Source organism: Crocuta crocuta, unplaced genomic scaffold (genome assembly GCF_008692635.1).
Source record: "Crocuta crocuta isolate KB4526 unplaced genomic scaffold, BGI_CrCroc_1.0 scaffold231, whole genome shotgun sequence".
NCBI classification, from domain to species: Eukaryota; Metazoa; Chordata; class Mammalia; order Carnivora; family Hyaenidae; genus Crocuta; species Crocuta crocuta.
Window position 1 is genome coordinate 4,345,483 of NW_027528357.1, and position 24,562 is coordinate 4,370,044.

Below are 24,562 nucleotides of genomic sequence, written 5' to 3' on the forward strand. Positions count from 1 at the left end.
TCAGGGTAGTAGCTTTGGAAGTAATGATGTAATGGACTGGATATACTGTTTTCTTGATGGCTTTTCTTGTATCCAGTAGGATTTTCTGATGGTTTTAATGTGGAGAGTGAGAGTTAAGTGTGACACTGAGACCTGTCTTGAGCAACTGGAAAGATGGAGTTGTTACCAGCTGAAAACAGGAAGCTTGTAGGGTCTGTAGGTTTGTGGGGTGGTGTAGAGAGCAACTTAGTGTTAAATTTGGGGTATTTAAGTTTGAGATGTCTGTTAGACAGCCAGATGGAGATATTATATAGGCAGTTGTATGTAAAAGTCTGGAACTCAGCAGAGAGTTTGAGCTGAAAATACAAATTTGAGTCACTGGCATATAGAGACTGAATGAGCTTTCCAGGGGTGAAAATATTGATAGAAAAGAGAGCCAAAGACTAAGCCCTGGGACCTTTCAACATTAAGAGGAGAAACCAGAAAGAGAGACTGGGAGGGAGGAATCAGTGAGATAGAAGGAACAGTAATAGGATTTGCTTGCCTAGAGCAGAAGGTTAACCTTCTGTTGAGACAGGACAAAAAGGATACATTGGTAAGAGGTCTTGAAGACCAAACGTACACTTCTGATCAGTGGAATTTTAGAGAAGCTTCCACAGAGCCACCAAAGCCAGTAGCTCAGCATTACTTTATTAAAACTTAGTTTTAATCGTACACTTGATAAAGGAGAGGCTTCTGACTTGAAAGCCAGACTTGAGGATGGAGTTTATTGAGTCCTAGTTCTGGCCTCATGCTCTTTAGTTTTTGCTAAGATCTTGGTCTTGCTTGTTGACCTTAACTTGGGAGCTTGGGTTTTCTTTTTGCAGTATAGATTCTGAAATTAAAGCCCAGTAGATTCCATAGGAGACTGAAATGATATCTTTGGAAACTCAAGTTTGATGTAAAAATATACTAGAGCGAAAGATATGGAAATTCAACAACATCCCACAAGAGAGATGAAGACTCAGAGGTGGTGGTTTGACACCTCCTATGATTTACAGATCACAGGTGTGTCAGCCCTAACTCTGGAAAACAATTCAGCATCATGCAGAATTTTCATTAATTTTTGTTTGTGACTATTGGGTAATTGCTGACTAAATTGGTGCCTCAAAGAAATAACTAAGTGTCGGCATTTAATAGCTTTTGAAACTCACTTTAAGACTTTTTTTTTTTTTGGTTCCATTTTCCCTGTTGCCTTTTTGATCTAAACTCTCAAACTCTTTGAGAACTGCAGCAGGAAATTTAGATTTAACCTCAAGTCAATGTTTTGTCTTGTGTCTCCTCTAATATAACACAGATGTTAGGATGGCTATATTTTACTCGAACACTTATTGAATTTCTTCCTTAACTCCTTTCTCTTTTTAATGGGAAACAGTCTGACTCTAGTCCTCATTAAACTCAAAGAATCCAAATTGTAATCTTAAGAATGTACATGGAGAGAAGATCTATTCAGGCTATTTAGTTAGATTACAAACCCTTAAATTATTTCACTATTTGAGGAAAAAACCTCCTGTTCAAGCGAAAGACACTGAAAAACAAACAAAAAATGTTAAAGATTAGGAAATTATTTCAGGACTGAAAAAGTACATCTCCACAATGCTTTGTTTTTTTTTTTAATTTAATTTAATTTTTATTGTTTTATTTTTGAGAGAGAGAGACAGAGACAGAGTGCGAGCAGGGGAGGGACTGAGAGAGAAGGAGACACAGAATCCGAAGCAGGCGCCAGGCTCGGAGCCGTCAGCACAGAGCCTGATACAGGGCTTGAACCCACAAACTGTGAGATCATGACCTGAGCTGAAGTCAGATGCTTAATCAGCTGAGCCACCCAGGTGCCCCCACAATGCTTTGTTTTGACCAGAGTGAGTATCAGTTCATTACATGAGCAGTCTGTAATAAGGGTGAGATATCACTTTTTACCACTCTGCATCCTGAGTTTTTAATGCCTAGGTTATCTGTCTAGAAGTCTAATTCTCCTAAATTGCACTATTTCAGAGAATTGTACAAACCATCTGAATATTTCAGCAATTCTGAAATTATTTCAGCTCCATGCTATGTATACCCTCTCTGGGTCAGAGAAAGACCTGTGTGTCCAGTGATTGTAATATAAACAACAAAACCTGCCACCTTTGGCTAAAGTGCTGTATTTATCTATGAGTACTCAACCAACAGTGTGATTTTTTTTTTTTTTTGGTGGTGAATTTATTTCAGAGTCAAACCCACTGCATAATGTACATGTGTAATATGAGCTTACTCATATGGTTTAGGTACCATTTCTTCGTTGGCTCAGTGACTTGATCTGCTTCAACTAGTCTAAACATATGTGTCATAATTTTTGTAACCTCTTTTGATTTGCTCAATTACAGACTTTCTTGTTGATTTGTGTTACAGAGGAAAATAAACATGTATCCATGTCCTCAGACCAGTCACTGATTTGTTTACTCTGACAAAACGGATCATCAAACAGAGATGTCCAAAATGGAATGATGGCCTCTCCTGGAGTAGAGTGGGCTCTTGGTCAGTGTAGCCAGGTGACAGGGCATGACTGGCATGTAGAGCCATCTGGCTCTATGGTAGGGACCTTATAAAGAGACTAATGCTCTGAATGAGTTAGTAGGTCTAGTCTCTTCTCCTAGATGTTTTGATCAATTCATTTGATTCAAAGCTGTCAGGACTGAGTGTCTGGGAGGCTTGGTTATAAATGAGCAATTTGGAGTCATGTTCACATCTGGCCCATTTTGTGCCAGTGAACCTGCTAATAATTACATGTGTACACTTGGCCATGGTATGTAGAATCAGGGTTCTGTGGGAGGAATATTTAAAATCATCTATTATTTTGGCATTGACATTTGCTTTGAAATTTAAATTTTCTATCTTGTGCTCATTAGGAATGCTGGGCATCTGGTTTGAAAAATACCCAGACAACCTGTGTTAACTCTTAGTTCTAAAATAACATATATATAAGATCATAATAACAAAACCAGTTATGTTAGTGATACTATTGCAGCAGGCAGCAATTTCATGTATCTGGTCAAGGCTGTATTATTTTCTAATAAGATAAAAGATTTCTATTGTTATCACTATGATACACCTTATTATTGTAGGATTATAACAAATATTCATTTATGAATGTCTCTTCCTGCCTCCCCATCCTTCCCGATGCTTCTTACTCTTCTGCAGACTTAAAACAACATTTACATATCAGTTTAAACCTAAGAAGGTAAATTAGAAAGCACGAGAGAAGGAGTAAGGAGCTTTTAGTATGGATTGGCCTGGGTTTGACTTAGCTGTGAAACTCACTAGCTGTGTCTCATAGTTTCCAACTTCTTGTAGATTCTTTAGAAAAAAGCCCTGTGCCCCCTGAAATCTGCTTGATGCAGGTCCTGTGCCCAGAGAGAGACCTCTTTTTCCGGAGAGGGACCATTGTTCCCACTTGGACCTGAGACATCAGTGGGAGCAAGGAGGAGTGAAGTAGCTGAAAGGCAACGTCTGATCTTCTCTCATCCTTTTTTATTTTATTGGCTTGTACCCTGTGGAGCAGTAGGTAAATCAAAAGTGGAAGGGGGAAAGAGCAGCAAGGCACTGAAACCTGCATGTGCTCAACAATGAGGATCTTGATGTTCTTGAAAGCTAGTATTTGGCTCAAATCACTCTGTGTGACAAAAATGAAAGCATGTTCAATTTCTGAGAGTTATGGGATGGCTAGAAAGTCTCTGCTAGGTATTTGTATGTTGTAGGGCATAGCTGAAGAAAACCCTGAAGAGAGAGAGTTTTCAGGAAGTTTTGTTCCCCTTGGTATCTCCTTCCCTCGTTTTCCCTCCTTACTCTATGAGTGGTCTTACTCCATGTGACATGTTGACCAGGCAGTCTTGCCTGTTTATATTTATGTCTGTATATATTTGTCTTGCTTTGTCTAGTGTGACTGTAAGGATCTCAAGCCCTCACTAGTGTCTTGTACCTGGCACAGACCCTTCCAAAGTAGAGGTGTGAATCCATGAACCAAGTCTGCTTTGACAAATTCAGCCAGTATATACATGGCACACTTAATAATCATCCATTTTTCTTTAAAAAATTTTTTAATGTTTGTTTATTCTTGAGAGAGAGAATATGAGTGGAGGAGGGGCAGAGAGAGAGGGAGACACAGAATCCAAAGGAGGCTCCAGACTCTGAGCTGCCAGCACAGAGCCCAATGTGGAGCTTGAACTCACTAACTGCAAGATCATGACCTGAACTGAAGTCGGATGCTTAATTGACTGAGCCACCCAGGCACTCGAATAACCATCCATCTTTTGAAAGAGCTTCAGGTCTTTGGGTGCTGGGGATAGCTAACATGATTTCAGGATGCCCTTCCCAGCTTTGATGATCCTATGTAAAGACTTCAGTTTATATGGGTTTGTATATAAACTAAAATTTAAGTTTATACTCAAACCTTATATAAGTATATATACTTATATGTAAGTATATACTCAAATCTTAGTTTTAAGATTCTTAAAAACTAAAATTCTTGGATGCAAAGAACTAGGATTTAGATCATACAACTTGTATGACCTAACAATTACAGATTATTATATAAGTTTATTCCTGGAGGATCTAGCAAAATATACTCTGAATATGATGACATTGATGTTCTAATTTATGATTAATTTATGATATTACTGACAGATTTCTTTTTTTTTTNCCAGGCGCCCCTATTACTGACAGATTTCAATTTGTTTGGTTAACACGGGGTGATAAGCCTTATGGTTCAACAGCAGCTTCAAAAGGACTCTCATGCATGCGGTTGATTTTGTCAGGCACAATGAATAGTGAATTGCTTTCCTTCTCCTCTGAAAGGTGTTGAAATTGGGTGACATGGGAGGAACCTCAGGGCTACTGGAAAACTCCTGCAATTAGAACTGATTCATGTCCAAACCACTCCACTTGGCAGGCTTGGAGTTGTAACAGATTAGGTTCCTGGAGCCGGAGATGGGTGTAGATCAAGGGCAGTCTGGCCTGGCCCTTGGGCTGTAGGGCAGAGCCATAGGAGATTGAATGACAAGCATCTGGGCCAAACCTCAAGTGAGGTGCCAGACTAGCTGAAGAAGCCAGATTAGAGAGAGAGAAACTGGGCACAAGGCTATGGCAAGGAAACTGAGGGCATTAGACCTAGGAAATGAGGATATAAGGGCAAGCAGAAGGCAGAACACTCCAGGTGCCTGGGCAAGGTCAGGCAGCTGAGCTCATTGGAGAGCCACCTGTAACCAGCTTGCTTTCTTTACAGTGAAAATGTCTTAAGGCATATGCACTGTGCAAAAGATCAAATCACTGGAATCCCTAACCTTGAATCCTCAGGATCCCTGGGCTTGTAAGAGCTGATTACTCAAACTTCAGGAGAGTGAAAATGACTAGGTCATTCTAGGAGAAGCTGGGGATATCCGACCCTGCACTATTCTACCTTCTGTCACCAATCAAATAAATAGACTGCACAGGTCTCAGGAACTGTCATGGTTAAAGGAACATGCTGGAGAAGAGGTAGGAAACTTTGGTCTTTTACAACTGGTTTGAAGCTTTACACTCTGGCAGCTAAAGATATATTGATTCTACATTCCCTGTTATCTGCTTTTGCTATTTGGCCTGCAATATAATGCATTTAATGTATGTCTACTCTTTAATTTTGGTGTGATCCTTCAAATATTAGAAGTCAACAATGAAGGGGACAGGGCATTTGAGTGGAGTAAATCATTAAAATGGTCTTAGTGTCCAGTTTCATTTGATTAAATGATGGTTTGTTAATTTTAATTTGTAATACAAAGAAGCTATTGAAATGGAGGACTATTTTCATGTTCTCCTATCAGAGCCAAATGAGCAAAACATCAAAGAATAGTAGTTGAAATGGTTTCCAAATCAGAAAAGCCATATTTCTCTATAATTTTCTCATTCTGGTTCCTATTTATATTTTCTGTGGAGGCTGAACTGTGGTTGTCATAGCAATTCCTTTTTATATATGAAACTCTGATAGTTGGATTTTTATTATTTGTATCTCTATTCAAGTTATATTCAATTCTAGATATTTCTTTTTAGATAATATCTGACTAGACTACGTCTTTTAACATTCACCTCATTACCTTAATATTTTTTGACCTTTGAATTACAGAATTTCTTAGGACTGTATTTTGGTGGACCAGTAAATATTCCTATGACAGGGTGGTTTGATGATGAAATCCTGTGAATCCTGGTACCCACCACTCTTTCCTTTGTCACCTTCAGTGGCACTGAAGCCATTGGGTATTTCCATCCCAGCTGCACACAAGTGTTCCTGGCTTAAATACCAAAAGTCTTTGCAAGATTTGTTTCCTTTTCTTTCTTCCATCCTCGTGATTTCCCTCCTTATGCATTTACATTTTTTCACACAATTTTCATGTATTGTTTTGACCCCTCTACTAAAATTTTTGTTTGAAGCAATGACCTATTTCTTGTCAAATCCATTTAGTGTCTTGTAGTTTATCTTTTGTCTTTCTTTTTCTTTGATATTGTTGGCCATTCAGTCCTCCTTGAAGCTGTCCCCTTTGGTTCTTTTCTTTCTCTTTTTGATCTCTCCTTCTATCTTCCCACCCATCCATTGGCTATGTCATGCCAAGATACTCTTCAGGGCCCTGCATTGTTCTGGTCTCTGAGTCGGCCTTTCCCAGCATCTCCTGAGCTCTTCTTTAATTCATTCTTTTCTTTCTTTTTTTTTTTTCAGACAACACAAACACATTTATTTCAAATTTCCAGGAGGTAAAAAAAAAAAATCAGATACCAATGCTTTATGCATGCTCAGGGCCAGCTTATAAATACTCCATTTAGTGATATTTTAACACAAGTTTGCATCAGTGAAAAGAAACTGGCAAAATCCAACCTCTTGTCATTCAACTTGTCAGATGGTGAAGACCAAAACAAAGTTCCATCAGTTTTAATTTTTAAATACGATTGTCACAATGGGAAAATGAAATAAACACAGTAAAATAAACTGTACAAAGGCAAAGTAGAATAACAAAAAATATTTTACTAAAACATAAGATTTACAGAAGTTCCAGACAAGCCATACAAAATGGTCACAAGCTTTTTTTGAAGGAAGGATTCTACACTTGACAGCAAAGTCACAATGTTATTAGTGAGGGCTGTGATGTTTGTTTAATGTTCCCATTTTGGTTCAAACAATCAAGCTTGTCCATCTACAGCGTCTAAATAAAGTTAGACTTGGCTAGAGAGCATATTCTAAAGAACTGGTTAGCTGCTTTTACCCAATGCAATTAGATCACCATAAAAAGGGGGGGAAGGAGCCCACAAAATTAAAATAAAACTACCTCTCCCCCCCTCAAAAAAAAATAATAGAGAGAAAACACCCACACCCCTGCAGCTAACCCTGACAACTACCTTCATTCACAGTGCTTTATACCTTAACCATCATGGGGGAAATGGATAAAAACAGAGAGGTGCCACTGCTTTTAAACATTTCACAACAATCCAGATGGTACTTCTAGCCTCTGCTCATGCTTTACAACAGTGAATCAGGACAAGACAAAGATTTGCTAATGTGCATTTAATCACCAAAGGACTGTAGATGTCTGGGCTTTTATTCTGTAATGTTTCTAAGACTGTGTCCATTAAATGCAAACAAAAAAGGAAGAAGTCTTGGCAGAACAGGAGAAATGATGCACACTGGATGATCAGATCGATTTTAAATATTATTCATGGCATATAGCCTAGTCCATGCTCTAGCTGTTTCTATGGCTTGGGCTTCGTTGGTCTTCGACTGCTCCGCTACATCGTTTGCTAATGGATTGTCTGGATTGGGAGCACTTAACAACGCCTGGATCGATAGCAGAACTGTGCGGATCTGCAGCGCTGGGGACCACTTATCTTTCAAAATATCTAAACATATTCTTCCCAACTTGTCTACATTAGGATGATAAATTTTGGTCATGAAACGTACTTTAGGGGCTGCCATCGGGTATTCTTCTGGAAGGAATAGTTCAAGCTTAAAAGTCCCTCCCTCAAAGGGGGAATCCTGGGGGCCAGCAATGACCACATGAAAATAACGGGCGTTGCTCTCATCTGGTTCTGCTTTAATGCCAGGAACTGGTTCTGCCAGCAAACGCTGGGTTTCCTTGATAATCCTGCGGGGCAGCCCGGCCATCTTGTCAGATCCCGAGTTCGGCCTCTGGTCTCGACTCTGGCTCCGCTCGCCTCACGCACGAGTGGAAGTCCAGTTCTTTAATTCATTCTAAAAGGAGCCCCTCACCTCCAGTTGTGCCTTGAACAGCTCCATGTTCTACATTCACTTCCTTCATGGGCTTATTCACCTCTCCATGTCACCTGTCACTAGAGAGGGCTAAGCCTCAAATCCGTATCACTGGTTCTGACTGCCTACCTCCCTGAAGTTCTCTGTCTCCAAGTAGAGGAGGAGACAGGGCATCTCCACTTTTGGGATCTGCCATCTAAGGGTTCATACCTTCTTCCTTAATCCCAGTCTGGCTATTTTCAACTACCAGAGGCAATAGTCTTCTGCCAGTTGTCTAGCCTGAGAACCTTTGAATCTGGCTCTCATTTCCTTTTCATTTCCTACATCTGGATTCTTAGAAATGACCACTGCTAATTCACAATATTTTTTTGATCCAAGCCCTCTCTTTTCAACTGTGACCTTCTAATTTTATAGGTGAGGCCAGGGAGCTTCTTCATCCTCTTTATCAGTTACCAAAGAGAAAAGCCAGGATCTGATTTGCTGACTTGAATGCAAATCCCTGGTTAAAAACCATAGGTACGGAGCAGTGGCTCTCCTACTTCATGGTTTCAGACCCAATTTAGACTCATAAAAAATATTGAAGACACCAAAGGGTTTTTATTTATTTGGGTTATAATTATTAATATTTATCATATCATAAACTAAAAGTGGGAAATTAAAAATATTCTTTTTAAAAAGCAGTGAGCTCATTATATATGAACATGGCACAATTTAATAAAAAATTTTCAAAACAAAATTAGAAGAGTGATTTTATTTATTTTTTTTGCAATTTTTCTTGAGGTCTGGCTTAATAGAAGACAGTTGAACTATTAAATCTGTTTCTGCATTTTCTGCTGTGATATCATACATCTTGTAAACTTTTGAAAGATCCATTGTTCACAGTGCAAGAACGAGAGTGAAAAAAGGCAAGTAATACCCCAGTATCATTAGGAAAATGACTTTGATTTTGAGGACTCCATGAAAGGTTCCTGGGGTCTCTCATAAGGTTCTATGATCATGTTCTGAGAATCATTGGTCTAGAGGGTGGCTAAGTTGTTTTTCTAACTCAACATTTTATCTTGTTCATGACCTTTCAATTTTGGTTTTGAAGTTTACAGAAGAAAAGTTCAAAATTAAACACAATCATATAGTTATAATCTAATATTTATCTGTGACATTCAATCTCCAAAGCTTGAAAATATATTGTGATAAAGTGGTAGCTTTTTAAAGATCATGATGTAATATTTCCATGCTCATGAAAATCAGGTCACACTCCACTGTTCTCTCCAGTTCTGTATTCTCATCTCTCTATTCTTCTGTCCACATGGACTGTAATTTTAATAGAAAATTAAGTTTCTGTTACTTGTGTTAATGGAGAGCAAGATGGATATATGGAAAATACCCCTAAGCTCTATCACTGTACCATTCCTCTTCTTTATTTGGTAAACATACTGAGTTTTTTCTATGTGCTTAAAACCCTGGATGCTGGGATATTAAATTTGTAGACAACATGGTCCCATATCTAAAATCATACCCTAATATGAACACTAGCTTAAACACCAGTGATCACAATATAATGTGTTAACAGAGAAGACCTACTCTTTTAAGAGAAACACATGGTGACACAGCACAAGGTGCATTGTCTCTATGACCCTTCTAGGTGACCAATGATTTCCAGTCCTGTTTCTGTCAAGAGACCATTTAGAACGTGTAGATCCAAAGATTTCCAGCAATTAGTGTTAAGTGGAAAGCTCATCATCTCCCACTTAACTATGGAAACTTATTCTTCTTGCGACTGAACATAAACCAGAAGAGTTCGGTGTATAGAAGTGGGTGGATTGTGGGGCGGGGAGGCAGGAATTTAGAGGTAGAAAGAAAAATGGTGGCAATGGGGGATCTGAAAAGGAGCAGTAGTGTGGGTACTATCTCTGGCTAACAGCCTGTCTCTCTGGAGAGCTGAAAGAGTATCTCCTTTCCACAACACATTTCAGTTCAAGAATGGATTGAGAGAAACAATACCATCACTACTACCACTACTACTCCGCCTGCTAATCGCAGAGGCAACAAATGTACTGAGTACTAATTGTGTCCCAGGCACAATGCTAAGCTGTTTACATGCACACATGTAACTATTATTTATTTGTTTTTACTTGGTTTTTAAATTTTTATTTGAGAGAGAGTGAGTGAAAGGGCAAATGAGCAGGAACAGGGAAGAGGGGCAGAGGGAGAGAATCTTTTTTTTAAAGATGTCTATTTATTTTGAGAGATAGCCTGAGTAGGGGAGAGAGGGGAAGTAACAGAGAGAGAGGGAGAAGGAAAATCCCAAGCAGGCTCCACACTGTCAGTGCAGAGCCTATGCAGGGCTTGATCCCATGAACTATGAGTTTATGACCTGAGCCTAATTCGAGAGTTGGACACTCAACCAACTGAGCTACTCAGGCACCCCACATATAACTCTTACTTACTGAGCCCTGCGGATGTGCTAGACTGTGGGCATACAGCAAGACTACTGTTACTATCCCTGTTCCAGATAGGCAAATTGAGTGTTTCAGTAAATACCCTCATACCTTGCTGGACTACAAAGATGGGTCCTTATGCATCATGCTGGTAGATGAGTCACTGAGTGCATGTGGATGTGTCAAAGGGTGGACCATCTGTGGGGTCACGGTCTTTGCTGTGGTTTTCTTCATCAGAGGTAACCAAAGCAGAAGGTGCCATCTTGTCTCATCAGGCCATTGGGAGCTAGTGTCATGGTGAATGTGGCAGAGGCTGAATTTCCTCCCTGGATATTTGGAAGCTGGGAATACAGAGACAGGTAGATAGTGTGATTTCTATGTTGAAAGTGAGGGGCATGTGCCGGAAAATATGGTTTTAAAATTATTCCTGAGCTGTTTTTAAAATCAGAACCAATAAAGAAATCTATCTAGAGGAAGCATTTCCCATTAAGCTCCCCTTTGGAAATAGCCCAGGTTTTCTTGTCCTTAGGATAAGGAAGGCAGTTTCAGGAGAAGGAAGTTTGGGGGAGAGAACAGGGCAGGAAGAAGAGGAGATTTCTATAGGTAATGGTGACTTATAATGGGTTTCCTTTCACCAACACTGTCTCCCTGGGTTACCTCACAGTGTGCCTCTTTGTTACTTCACAGTGAGGAGGGATGGTTGCCAGGTTAGTGACATCACATTAGAGCCCTTCCACTGGCTCTGTTTCCTCCTGGTCCTATGCTCCTCTCCATAGCTCTGGAGCTTCTGGAAAGCCTGGAGAATTGACACGCTTCCTGTTCACTGTGTCATGTGCAGGGCAGACGGTGTAGCAAATATAGGATCTTTTCCTCCTCCTTAGAAGAGAAAAAAAAAAAAAAGTGCCAGAAATAGGATGGAGGTGGGTGAGGACATGTCCTTACTGCCGAGAGGGAGGCTCATGTGAAAGCTGGGTGTGGTATGTAAGGGGTGACTTTCTGGTAGTTTCCACCTGCTCAGCTGCCCTGGGAGGAAGAACTGAAGAGGCAGCAGGTTGGGTAGACATACTCCTTGGCTGGACACTGAGAAGTTTGGTACAAGTCTCCAGAGGAGAGTGAAAGAAGAGAACAGAGATAGTGTTTAACTAATTTGTGTTGACAATTCACTTTGGATCTGTGTTTACTCATATTCCATTGGCTTAGGAAGTAACCTTAGATCAAGTGAGCGAGAAAAAAAAATTTAAATCCAAGTGCCCATGAAAGTGGTATTTCAGTTCAAACAAATTTTAAGCACCAACCGTGCCTCTAAAACCAGTTTTATTTTGCATTCAGCCTTTTTGTTATATAAGGTAATTAAGATGCTAAGCCTAGGGAGCCATCCCTTCAGGGCCATGTTTTGATTGTGTCATTTGCTACAATCAGAATTTTTAAGAACCAGAGGGACCTCAAAGATGATGTAGTCTCTCATTTTATGCTTTCATTTTATGAAACTCAAAAAAGTGATGTGCCAAATTATGTTCATGCAGGTATAGCAAAAATACATTTCCTCTGCACGATGTCCACACAAAGCAACAACATAAACTTGTCTTTCACTATTAACTGNGATTTGCTACAATCAGAATTTTTAAGAACCAGAACTCATTTTATGCTTTCATTTTATGAAACTCAAAAAAGTGATGTGCCAAATTATGTTCATGCAGGTATAGCAAAAATACATTTCCTCTGCACGATGTCCACACAAAGCAACAACATAAACTTGTCTTTCACTATTAACTGCATTTCACTGGTTATCTGTTGCTGCATCACAAACCACCCTGCACTTAGTGACTTAAACCAGTTTATTATTTCTGTTTTGTGGAATAGCTGGCCAATTCTTGCTTGGGGGCTCTCCTTGCTGTGTGGATGCTCAGAGGTATCTGAAGCCTCAAAGCGGCTGGATGTCCGAGACATGTCTTCACACACACAGCCACCAGATGAGGCTGGCCTGTGGCTTGAAGCTCAGCTGGGCATGGGATCAGCTTTGGAAGTCCCTTCTGCTTTGTAAACTCGGGCAAGTTAGTCCCTCTCAAGAGCCTCACTTCATGAGAATGTCTTAGGTTGCAAGGAGGAAATTTATTTAAGTTACTTCTCTGACTTAAAGATTACACATACATGTCACATCAATAAAACTGATCAACTGGATTTCAACAGCAAAACAACTGGTGAGTTGTTTAGGGTTCAAGGAAGCTTCAAGGAAGGAAATGCTGTTCCTTGGTTCTTGCTTGAGTGTCTGTTTTCTTTTCCTTTTGGTTCTTCTATTTTCTGTTTAAGAGCATCTTCTTTATGTATAACATCACTTGCCATGATCCTTTCTCGGGGCTCCCTTCATTCTGCATCTAAGTCTAGTTTCCACTCAGTCTTCAATCCTTAGTACAAATGAGAGGGAGAGGAGGGCAGGGGACCCTGTGATTGGCCCAGCTCATAGAGTCAGTCTATTTGGTCACTGGCAACCCTTGACTGAGTGCCCCTGGTTTAGAATGTCACTCCGGACCGTCAGCTGTGGCTGAGTGGGGACAGGATCTTGGAGTATAACCTATGACTTCCTAGGGCTACTCCTGCAGGTGTAGGGGGAGCAGTGGGCAGTGCTGAGATGTCTGGTACAAAGGTAGTGACAGTATTCTAATATCTGGATCACCTCCCTCATGGACTACCAGCACCAAAATCTAGTAATAATAGCTAGCGACTATTTATTAAAAATCTATACGCAAGGTACTTTATCCATGCTATCTCATTGATTCTTCAGAATGACTTTGCAAGGTAGGTTTAATCTATGTATTCAGATGAGGAAACAGGTTAAGAAATGATACGCCAATTGCTTAAAATCACACAGCTAGAAATGACGTGCCTGGGATTTGACTCCAGGTCAGAACATTTTAAGAGCCTATTCTTGTTTTCCTCTACATGGTTGTTTATTTTACTTTTAATATTTTTTAAAATTCCAGTATAATTAACATACAGTGTTACTAGTTTCAGGTGTATAATTTAGTGATTCAACAATTCTATATGTTACTCAGTGCTCATCACAAGGGTACTCTCTAATCCCACTACCTATTTCACCCATCCTCCCTCCCACCTCTCTGGTAACCACCAGTTTGTTCTCTATAGTTAAGAGTCTGTTTTTTGGCTTATCTTTTTTCTTTGTTCATTTTTCCTTTTTTTTTATAGTTTGTCGTCAAGTTGATTTCCATATAACAAACGACATCCAGTACTCATCCCAACAAGCGCCGTCCTCCATGCCCATCACCCATTTTCCCCTCTCCTCCACCCCTATCATCCCTCAGTTTATTCTTAGTATTTAAGAGTCTCTTATGGTCTGCCTCCCTCCATCTCCTTAATTATTTTGTCCCCTTCCTTTCCCCCATGGTCCTCTGTTAATTTCTTCCTGTTCCACGTATGAGTGAAAAAATATGGTATCTGTCCTTCTTTGCCTGACTTATTTCACTTAGCATAACACCCTTGAGTTCCATCCATGTTGCTACAAGTGGCCAGATTTCATTCTTTCTCATTGCCATGTAACTACAATTCTTGATCTATTTGTCAGTTGATGGACATTTAGGCTCTTTCCATGATTTGGCTATTGTTGAAAGTGCTGCTATGAACATTGAGGTACATGTACCCCTATGCATCAGCACTCCTGTATCCCTTGGGTAAATTCCTAGCAGTGCTATTGCTGGGTCATAGGTGAGTTCTATTGTTAAGTTTTTGAGAACCCCCCTCACTGTTTTCCAGAGCAGCTGCACCAGTTTATATCCTCACCAACAGTGTAGGAGGGTGCCCGTTTCCCCACATCCTCGCCAGCATCTGTAGTCTCCTGATTTGCTCATTTTAGCCACTCTGACTGGTGTGAGGTGGTATCTCAGTGTGGTTTNACATCTATCGACAGTATGAGATGATTTTTATCTTTTCTTTGTTGATGTGATGTATCACGTTGATTGACTTGTGAATATTGAACCAGCCCTGTAACCCAGGAATGAATTTCACTTGATAATGGTGGATAATTCTTTTTATGTGCTGTTGAATTCGATTTGCAAGTATCTGAGGATTTTTGCGTTCATATTCATCAGGGATATTGGCTTGTAGTTCTTTTTTTTGCTGAGTCTTTGTCTGGTTGGAGAATCAAAGTGATGTTGGCTTTGTATAATGAGACTGGAAGTTTTATTTCCACTTCTGGTTTTTGGAATAGCTTGAGAAGAATGGGTATTAACACTGATTTAAATGTCTGGGAGAATTCCCCAGGGTAGCCATCTGGCCCAGGGCTTTTATTTGTTGGGAGATTTTTGATAACTGATTCAATTTCTGCACTAGTTATGGGTCTGTCTAAATTTTCAATCTCTTCCATTTGAATTTTGGAAGTGTGTGTGCATTTAGGAATTTGTCCATTTCTTGTAGTATATTCAGTTTGTTGGCATATAATATTTCATATTATTCCCTGATAATTGCTTGTATTTCTGAGGGATTAGTTTTAATAAATCCATTTTCATTTGTGATTTTGTCTATTTGGGTGCTCTCTCTTTTCTTTTTGAGAGGCCTGGCTAGAGGTTTATCAATTTTGTTTATTTTTTTCAAAAAACCAACTCTTGGTTTCATTGATCTGTTCAACTCTTTTGTTGTTGTTGTTGAGTTGTTGTTGTTGATTCTATATTTATTTCTGCCCTGATCTTTATTATTTCTCTTCTTCTGCTGGGTTTGGGGTGTTCTTGCTGCTCTGCTTCTAGCTCCTTTAGATGTGCTGTTAGATTTTGTATTTGCATTTTTTCTAGTTTCTTGAAATAGGCCTGGATTGCAATGTATTTTCCTCTTAGGACTGCCTTTGCTACATCCCAAAGAGATTGGATTGTTGTATTTTCATTTGTTTCCATACATTTTTAAATTTCTTCTCTAATTGCCTGATGTGTCCATTCATTCCTTAGTAGGATGTTCTTTAACCTCCATGTTTTTGGAGGTTTTCCAGACTTTTTCCTGTAGTTGATTTCTTGGAGAATGTACCATGTGCACTTGAGAGGAAAGTGAATTCCATAGCTTCAGGATGTATAGTTCTATCTGGTCCAATGTGTCATTCAGGTCCATTGTTTCTTTAGTGATTTTCTGTCTAGTTGACCTTTCCATTGCTGTAAGTGGAGTATTAAAGTCCCCTGCAATTAGCACATTCTTATCAATAAGATTGCTTATGTTTATGATTCTTTTATGTATTTGGGTGCTCCCGTATTCGGTGCATAGACATTTATGATTGTTAGCTCTTCCTGATGGATAGACCCTGTAATTATTATATAATGCCCTTCTTCATCTCTTGTTACTGCCTTAACTTTAAAGTCCAGTTTGTCCTGATATAAGTGTGGCTACTCCAGCTTTCTTTTGACTTCCAGTAGCATGATAGATATTTCTCCATCCCCTCACTTTCAATCTGAAGGTGTCCTCAGGTCTAAAATGAGTCTCTTGTAGACAGCAAATAGATGGATCTTGTTTTTTTTTGTTTTTGTTTTTTTAAAATCCATTCTGATACCCTTTGTCTTCTGATTGGGGCAATTAGTCCATTTACATTCAGTGTTATTATTGAAAAATATGGGTTTAGAGTCATTGTGTTCTCTGTAGGATTCATGTTTGTAGTGGTGTCTCTGGTACTTTATGTTCCTTGTAACATTTCCCTCACAGAGTCCCCTTTAGCATTTCTTAAGGGCTGGTTTAGTGGTGATGAATTCCTTCAATTTTTGTTGGTTTGGGAAAAACTTTATCTCTCCTTGTATTCTGAATGGCAGGCTTGCTGGATAAAGTCTTCTTGGCTGCATATTTTTCCTGTTCATCAAATGAAGATTTCCTGCCATTCCTTTCTGGCCTGCCAAGTTTCGGTAGATAGGTCTGCTACTATCCTGATGTGTCTCCCTTTGTATGTTCGGGTCCTTTTATCCTCAGTTGCTTTCAGAATTCTCTCTTTATCCTTACATTTTGCCAGTTTCACTATGATATGTTGTGGTGAAGATTGATTCAAGTTGCATCTGAGGGGAGTTTTTGTGCCTCTTGGATTTCAGTGTCCGTTTCCTTCCCAAGATTGGGGAAGTTCTCGGCTATGATTTGTTCAAGCACTCCTTCAGCCCCTTTCTCTCTCTCTTCTGGAATTCCTAGGATATGGATATTGTTCCATTTGATTGCATCATTCAGTTCTCGATTTCTCCTTTCGTGCTTCCGGATCAATTTATCTCTCTTTTTCTTGGCTTCCTCTTTTTCTATAATTGTCTTCTAATTCACCTATTCTCCTCTCTGCCTCTTCAATCCATGCATTGGATGCCTCCATTTTATTATGCACCTCATTTATAGCATTTTTAAATTCATCATAACTATTTTTATCTTTGTAGCAATAGCATATCTGGTGCGTTCTATGCCTTTTTCTAGCCCAGCGATTAATTTTATGACTATTGTTCTAAATTCTTGGCCAGTTATGTTGCTTATATCTGTTTTGACCAATTTTTTAGCTGTCACTTCTTCCTGGAATTTCTTTTGAGGAGAGTTCTTCTGATTTGTCATTTTGGCTAGCTTTTTGTCTCTTGTAAGTTTTAAAAGCTTGCTATGTGCTCAGCCATAAAAAAGAATGAAGTCTTGACATTTGCAATGACGTGACTTGAGCTAGAAAATATAATGCTAAGTGAAAGAAGTCTGAAAAAAACAAATACCATGTGATTTCACTCCTACGTGGAATTCAAGAAAAACGAACAGATAGGGCAAGATGGCGGAGAAGTAGTGAGTTCCGTGCTTCCTGCCTGCATCTCTCAAAGGGCTAAAGCAGTACCTGTGAGTAATACTATATTAAAGGAGGCTCAAAGACTGTACAGGGCCTGTCCATTCAGGAAGTGTTCTTTTAATGGTGTCCCCTAGTCTCTCTTGTTGTGACTTTATTTCCCTATTCGTAGCGATATCTGGCACTCTCCACCATGTGTACTTTGGTTTGTTTCTTGAGGTAGCCCTGGAAAGGAAAACAGACAGACAAACAGAACAAAAGCACGCAAATGCACAAACAAATCAAACAAACAAGCAAACCGAAAAAGAAAAAACAAAAACAACAAAAGACAAGAACAGTCTAAAAGCATAAAAACAGAAATCCCAGCTACAAATAAAGAGCAGGTGGAGGCAGTGCTGATGCTTCCATCAGCATATAGAAAGAGAAAAATGACAGGGGTACGGAGAAAGAGAAATTGAACATTGACCAGGTAGAGACTAAAAGTCTTACTTCTGAGAGAGAAAAAGAATATGGCAGGAGGTGAGAAGGAAAAAAAGAAACAAAAAAAACAACAATGAAGATAATGTTACCCTGAGGAACTATATAGTCTGATTATTTCAGAGAGAGAGAAAGGAAAGTAATAGAGGAGGTGTAGAACATGCATCAAGAAAATGGATTAAATATACCTGTTTAAGCAAACCTATAACCAGAATAACCAGTCCAGTGGAGGGGAGAGATAAGAATGAAATGAGGGAGACTATATCTGAATAGCAAGAATTGATCTAGAGTTAATCACAGCAGTGCATCAGTGCTGGTCTTGGGGGCGGGGCTGTCTCTGCAGCATCGATCCAACTCCAGTAACAAAGCAGCTACCCAGTACAGATGGGCGTGGTTTGTTGTAGGCGGGTCTTGCCTCCACTGTGGGTACAGCGGGCTGCTCCCTGAGGCCCTGCCTTGGTGGTTGTGGGGAGAAAAATGGCGACCCCTCTCTTCTCGAATCAGGTGTTCCAAATCACTCCTTTGGGTCTGATCTCACTGTGCCACGGGCGCAGCCAATGTGGGCTGTGTTCTGTGTCCCACACCCAGCCACGTTTCAAGGTCTTGCACATTCATGATACCACCCGAAATGTAATCCTGCAAGTGGGGGCACTTCCTAGCAGGGTCCAAGCAGGGGACCGAGCAGGGGGCCGGTTCCTCCTGATGCTGACTGCATCCCTTGCGTACTATCTATCCCAGAGGGAATTTCTGGGACTGGAGCGCAGCTCAAAGAAAGCTCCGCAGTTAGAGATGGGATCTCTCTCTGAAAGCCCTGAGGTTAGATATAGGATGATAGGATCCCTCTCCGTCTGGACCTGAGGTTTTTCTCTTCTCCAGGTACAGTTGTACAATTTCCTAGCCACTCTTTCTCTTCCTTTTGTCTCTCTGCAGAAGGGGCTCCCTCCCCTCCATGCCTCTGTGTCCTGGGCCTGTTTTTATCTTTCCCAGGTTGCAATCACACACCTATGAGGCTGTCTTCTTAGTGGATTCCATCTCGTTCCCTCCCAGACTCTTGTGGTTCAGAGTCCTTTGGCTTTAGCCCTTTGTTTGAGAGATGCAGGCAGGAAGTCCGGAACTCCCTGTCTGTTCGTTTTTCTTAAATTCCACATAGGAGTGAAATCATATGGTATTTGTTTTTTTCTGACTTCTTAAACTTAGCATTCTATTTTCTAGCTCAACTCATGTCATTGCAAATGATAAGACTTCATTCTTTTTTATGGCTGAGTAATACTCCGTTGTGTGTGTGTGTGTGTGTGTGTGTGTATGTGTAACACTTTTTTATCCATTTATCCACAGACATATGGACATTCAGGCTGCTTCCATAATTTGGCTATAATAAATAATGCTGCAATAAACATAGGAGTGTATATAGCCTTTCGAATTAGTGTTTTTGTATTTTTAGATAAATACCCTCGAGTGCAATTACTGAATCATACAGTATTTCTATTTTTTTTAATAGTTTATTGTCAAATTAGTTTCCACATAACACTCAGTGCTCATCCCCAAAAGTGNAGTATTTCTATTTTTAACTTGAGGAACCTCCATACTGTTTTCCACATTGGCTGCACCAGTTTGCATTCCAATCAACAGTGCAAGAGGATTGCTTTTTCTCCATATCCTTGCCAACACTTGTTGCTTCTTTAGGCATTCTGACAGTTTTGAGGTGATATCTCATTAGATTTTTTTTAAGTTTATTTATTTTGAGAGAGGGAGAGAGAATCCCAGCAGGCTCTACATCATTCATGCAGAGCCTGATGTAGGGCTTGAACCTACGAATTGTGAGATCATGACCTGAAGTCGGATGCTTAACCAACTGAGCCACACAGGCCCCCTAATTGTAGTTTTGCATTTCTCTGATGATGAGTGATGTTGAGCATTTTTTTCATGTCTCTGTTGGCCATCTATATGTCTTCCTTGGAGAAATGTCTGTTCATGTCTTCTGCCCATTTTTAATTGGTTAATTTGTGTGTAAGGTGTATAAGTTCTTTATATATTTTGAGTACTAGCCCTTTATTGGAGATGCTATTTGCAAATATTTTCTCCTATTCAGTAGGGTTGTCTTTGTTTTGTTGTTGCCTTTGCTATGCAGAAGCTTTTTATTTTGATGTGGTCCCAATCATTTATTTTTGCTTTTGTTTCCCTTCCCTCAAGAGACGTACATCTAGAAAAAAGTTGCTGTAGCCAATGTCAGAGAAATTATGGCCTGTGCTCTCTTCTAGGATTTTTGTGATTTCAGGTCTCACATTTAGGTCTTTAATCCATTTTGAGTTTATTTTTGTATATGGTATAAGAAAGTGGTCCAATTTCATTCTTTTTCATGTAGGTGTCCAATTCTCCCCAACACCATTTGTTGAAGAGATGGTCTTTTCCCTATTGTATATTCTTGCCTCCTTTGTTGAAGATTAATTGACCATATAATTGTGGGTTTAGTTCTCAGCTTTCTATTCTGTTCCATTTATCTCTGTGACTGTTTTTGTGCCAGTGCTATGCTGTTTTGATTACTACAGCTTTTTAATATAACTTGAAGTCTGAGATTGTGATACTTCCTGCTTAGTTTTTAATATAACTTGAAGTCTGGGACTCTGATACTTCCAGCTTAGTTTTTTAAGATTTCTTTGGCTTTCTGGTTTTTTTTTTTTTTTTGGTCCTTCCATACAAATCTTAGGATTGTCTGTTCTGTAAAAAAGTGCTGTGGTATTCTGATAGGGATTGCACTGACTCTGTAGATTGCTTTGGGCAATATGGACATTTTGATATTTGTTCTTCCAATCCATGAGCATGGAATATGTTTCCCTTTTTTTGTCATCTTCATTTTTTTTTTCATCAATGCTTCATATTTTCCAGATAGTTATGGGTCTTTAACCTCCTTGGTTAAGTTTATTCCTAGGTATTTTATTATTTTCGGTGCAATTGTAAATGGGAATGGTTTCTTAATTTCTCTTTTGGCTGCTGCATTATTGGTGTTTAGAAATGCAATGGATTTCTGTATATTGGTTTTGTACCTTACAATATTACTGAATTCATTGATCAGTTCTAGTAATTTTGGGGGGGGGTGGTCTTTAGGGTTTTCTATATTTGGTACCATGTCATTTGCAAGTAGTGAAAATTTTACTTCTTCCTTAATAATTTGGGTGCCTTTTATTTACATGGTCCAATTGCTGCAGCCAGGACTTCCAGTACTATTGAATAAAACTGGTGAGAGTCCATACCATTGTCTTGTTCCTGATATTAAAAGCATTCAATCTTTCACCACTGAGTATGGTATTAGCATGGGTTTTTTATATACGGCATTAAAAATTATTTTTAAGTTTGAGAGAACATAGGCTGGGGAAGGGCAGAGAGAGGAGGAGAGAGAGAGAATCCCTATTAGGTTCTGTGCTGTTAGTGCAGAGTCCAGTGTGGGGGCTCAAGCCCATGAACCATGAGATAATGACCTGAGCTGAAATCAAGAGCTGGTTGTTTAACTGAGCCACCCAGGCACTTCTCATATATGGCCTTTATTATATTGAGGTGTGTTCCCTCTACACCTACTTTGCTGAGGTTTTTTTTCATGAATGGATGTTATACTTTGTCAAATGCTTTTTTCTCCGTCTGTTGAAATGATCATATGGTTTTATCCTTTCTGTTGCTGATGTGATATATCATGTTGATTGATTTGTGAATATTGAACCATCCGTGCATTCGCGAATAAATCTAACTTGATCATGATGAATTTTTTTTTTAAAGAATTGTTGGATTTAGTTTGCTAACATTTTGTTGAGGATTTTTTAATCTATGTTCATCAGTGATATCGGTAGTTCTCTTTTGTTTGTGGGGTGTTTATCTGGTTTTCATACCAAGGTAATGCTGCCTCAGAATGAATTTGGAAGTTGTCCTTTTCTTTTTTTGAATAGTTTGAGAAGAATAGGTATTAACTCTTCCTTAAATGTTTGGTAGAATTCACCTGTGAAGCTGTCAGGTCTTGGACTTTTGTTTGTTTGGAGTTTTTTGATTACTGATTCTATTTCATTGCTGGTAATTGGTTTGTTCAAATTTTCTATTTCTTCCTGATTTAGTTTTGGGAGGTTATAGGTTTCTAGGAATTTGTCCATTTCTTCCACCTTGTCTAATTTGTTGGCATATAATTTCTCCTAATATTCTCTTACAATCCTTTGTAATGCTGGGATGTTGGTTATTATTTCTTCTCTTTCATTTATTTGGGTCTTCTCTCGTTTCCCCAAGAGTCTGGGCTAACAGTTTGTCAATTTTGTTGATCTTTTCAGAGAAATCAGGTCCCGGATTTATTGATTTGTTCTATTGTTTTTGTTTTAGTTTCTATTTTATTTCTCCTCTTATCTTTGTGATTTCCTTCCTTCTACTGGGTTTGGGTTTTATTTGTTCTTTTTCTAGCTGCTTTAAGTGTAAGGTAGATTGTTTTGAGATTTGTCTTCCTGAGGTAGGCCTGTATTGCTAAAAAGTTCCCTCTTAGAAGAGTTTTTGCTGCATTCTAAAGATTTTGGAACATTTTGCTTACATTTTCATTTGTCTCCATGTATTTCTTAAAGTTTTCTCTTTGACTTTTTGTTTTTGTTTTTTTAATAAATAATTTACTGTCAAGCTGGTTTCCATGTAACCCCCAGTGCTCATCCTCACAAGTGCCCTCCTCCATGCCTATCACCCTCCTTCCCCTCCCCCCATACCATAACCATCAGTCCTCAGTTTGTTCTTAACATTCAAGAGGCTCTCATGGTTTGCCTCCCTCCATCTCTCCCCCATTTCCCCCCTTCTTCTCCACCACGGTCCTCCGTTAAGTTCCTCTTAAACCTCCTATACGTGCAAACATTCTCTTTGATTTTTTGGTTGACCCATTTGTTGTTTAGTAGCATGTTATTCAACCTCTGTGTATCTGAGCCCTTTCCAGATTTTTTCTTTTGGTTGAAAAGAAGAAGATGTATGGCAATGACTTTGATATTTTTGAATTTGAGACTTGTTTTTTGCCCTAATGTGTTAGCTGTACTGGATAGCTTTTCATGTATACTGAAAAGAATGTGTATTGTTTTAGGCCAGAATGTTCTGGATATGTATGTCTTTTATATCCCTCTGGTTCAATGTGTCATTGAAAGCTATTGTTTTCTTGTAGATTTTGTTTGGATGATCTGTCTATTAATGTAAGTGGGGTGTTAAAGTCCTCTACTATTGCCGTCTTACTACTGATGATCTGTCCATTAATGTAAGTAGGGTGTTAAAGTCCTCTACTATTACTGTATTACTACTGATTAATTGCCTTATTTTGTTATTACTGCTTTGTGTATTTGGGTGCTTTCATGTTTAGTGCATAAATATTTACAATTTTTACATCTTCATGTTGGAGTGTTCCTTTTATGACTATATAATGTCCTTTGTCTCTGTTATAGTCTTTGTTTTTTATTTATCCTATATAAGTACTGCTACCCCGGTTTTCTTTTCACTTCCGTTTACAGGATAAATGCTTTTCTGTCCCTTCACTTTGAATCTCCATGTATCTTAAGGTCTGAAATGAGTCTCTTGTAGACACCCTATAGATGCGTCTTATTTTTTATTTATCATCCTGTGTCTTTTGACTGGAGCATTAGTCCACTTACATTGAAAGTAATTATTGATATGTATACTATTACCATCATCTCTTGACTGATTTTTATAGATATACTTAAATTTACGTCTTTTATGCTTCCTACTTAGGGCATTTCCTTTCCATTCAAAGAATCCTCTTTAGCATTTCTTATAAGGCTGGTTTAACTTTTGTTTGTCTGGGAAACTCTTTATCTCACATTCCGAGTGATTGCCTTGCTGAACAGAGTAGCCAGTTGCAGCAGATCCACCCCCCTTCAGCCAGGTCTTAGTTCTGGCAGTGGCAAGCCCTCTTTCACAGAGGACCAGCATGCAACCCTTGCTGCCACTGTGTGGGCAGGACACACAGTGTGCACACGACCTGCACATTATGGATCTGTCCCCTCTAAAACTCTTGACTGGAGACCATCCAAAGTGGTGCCACAAGCATGGCAGTGTGCAAGCAGCCCCAACAGGGGCCAGCACCACTGCACAGTAACTCCGGCCTGGGGGGAGAGGGAAAGGTAACCACACCCACCAGACTGCAGGCCCTGTCCACCAATGAAAGCTTCTCAGGGGACAACACAGGGAAAATACCCTGCACTTGGATGCTAACTCATCTCTAGCAAATAGCTGGTCTCACTCAAGGCCAAGGCAGCCCCAGGATGACCCACTAACACCAGAGGGACTGAACCCTGCCCCCAGCAGGCAAAGAGAGCTCCTGCTGACGACTGGACTGAAGGAAAAAGCGGCTCAGTCACAATAGCAGGACACATGCAACACATGTAGGAGGCACCCCTGAAGCATCAGATTCCAGTGACTAGGGGACACTACAGGACCTCCTCTTCAGAAGGCTGCTACTGTCAAGAGCAGACAGAGCTGATTTTCCTAATGCAGAAACGGACACAAGAGTTAGACAAAATGAGGAGACAGAGAAGTATGCCTCATATCAAAGAGGATGAAATCACAGCAAGAAACCTCAGTGAAACGGAGGTAAATAGTATG

The 24,562-nt window shown here is 39.5% G+C and overlaps 1 pseudogene; it reads right to left on the minus strand.

The window, feature by feature from the left end:
• Window positions 1-7,019: 7,019 nt before the first annotated feature.
• On the minus strand, window positions 7,020-8,240 carry LOC144223112 (ubiquitin-conjugating enzyme E2 N pseudogene; annotated as a pseudogene).
• Window positions 8,241-24,562: the final 16,322 nt, after the last annotated feature.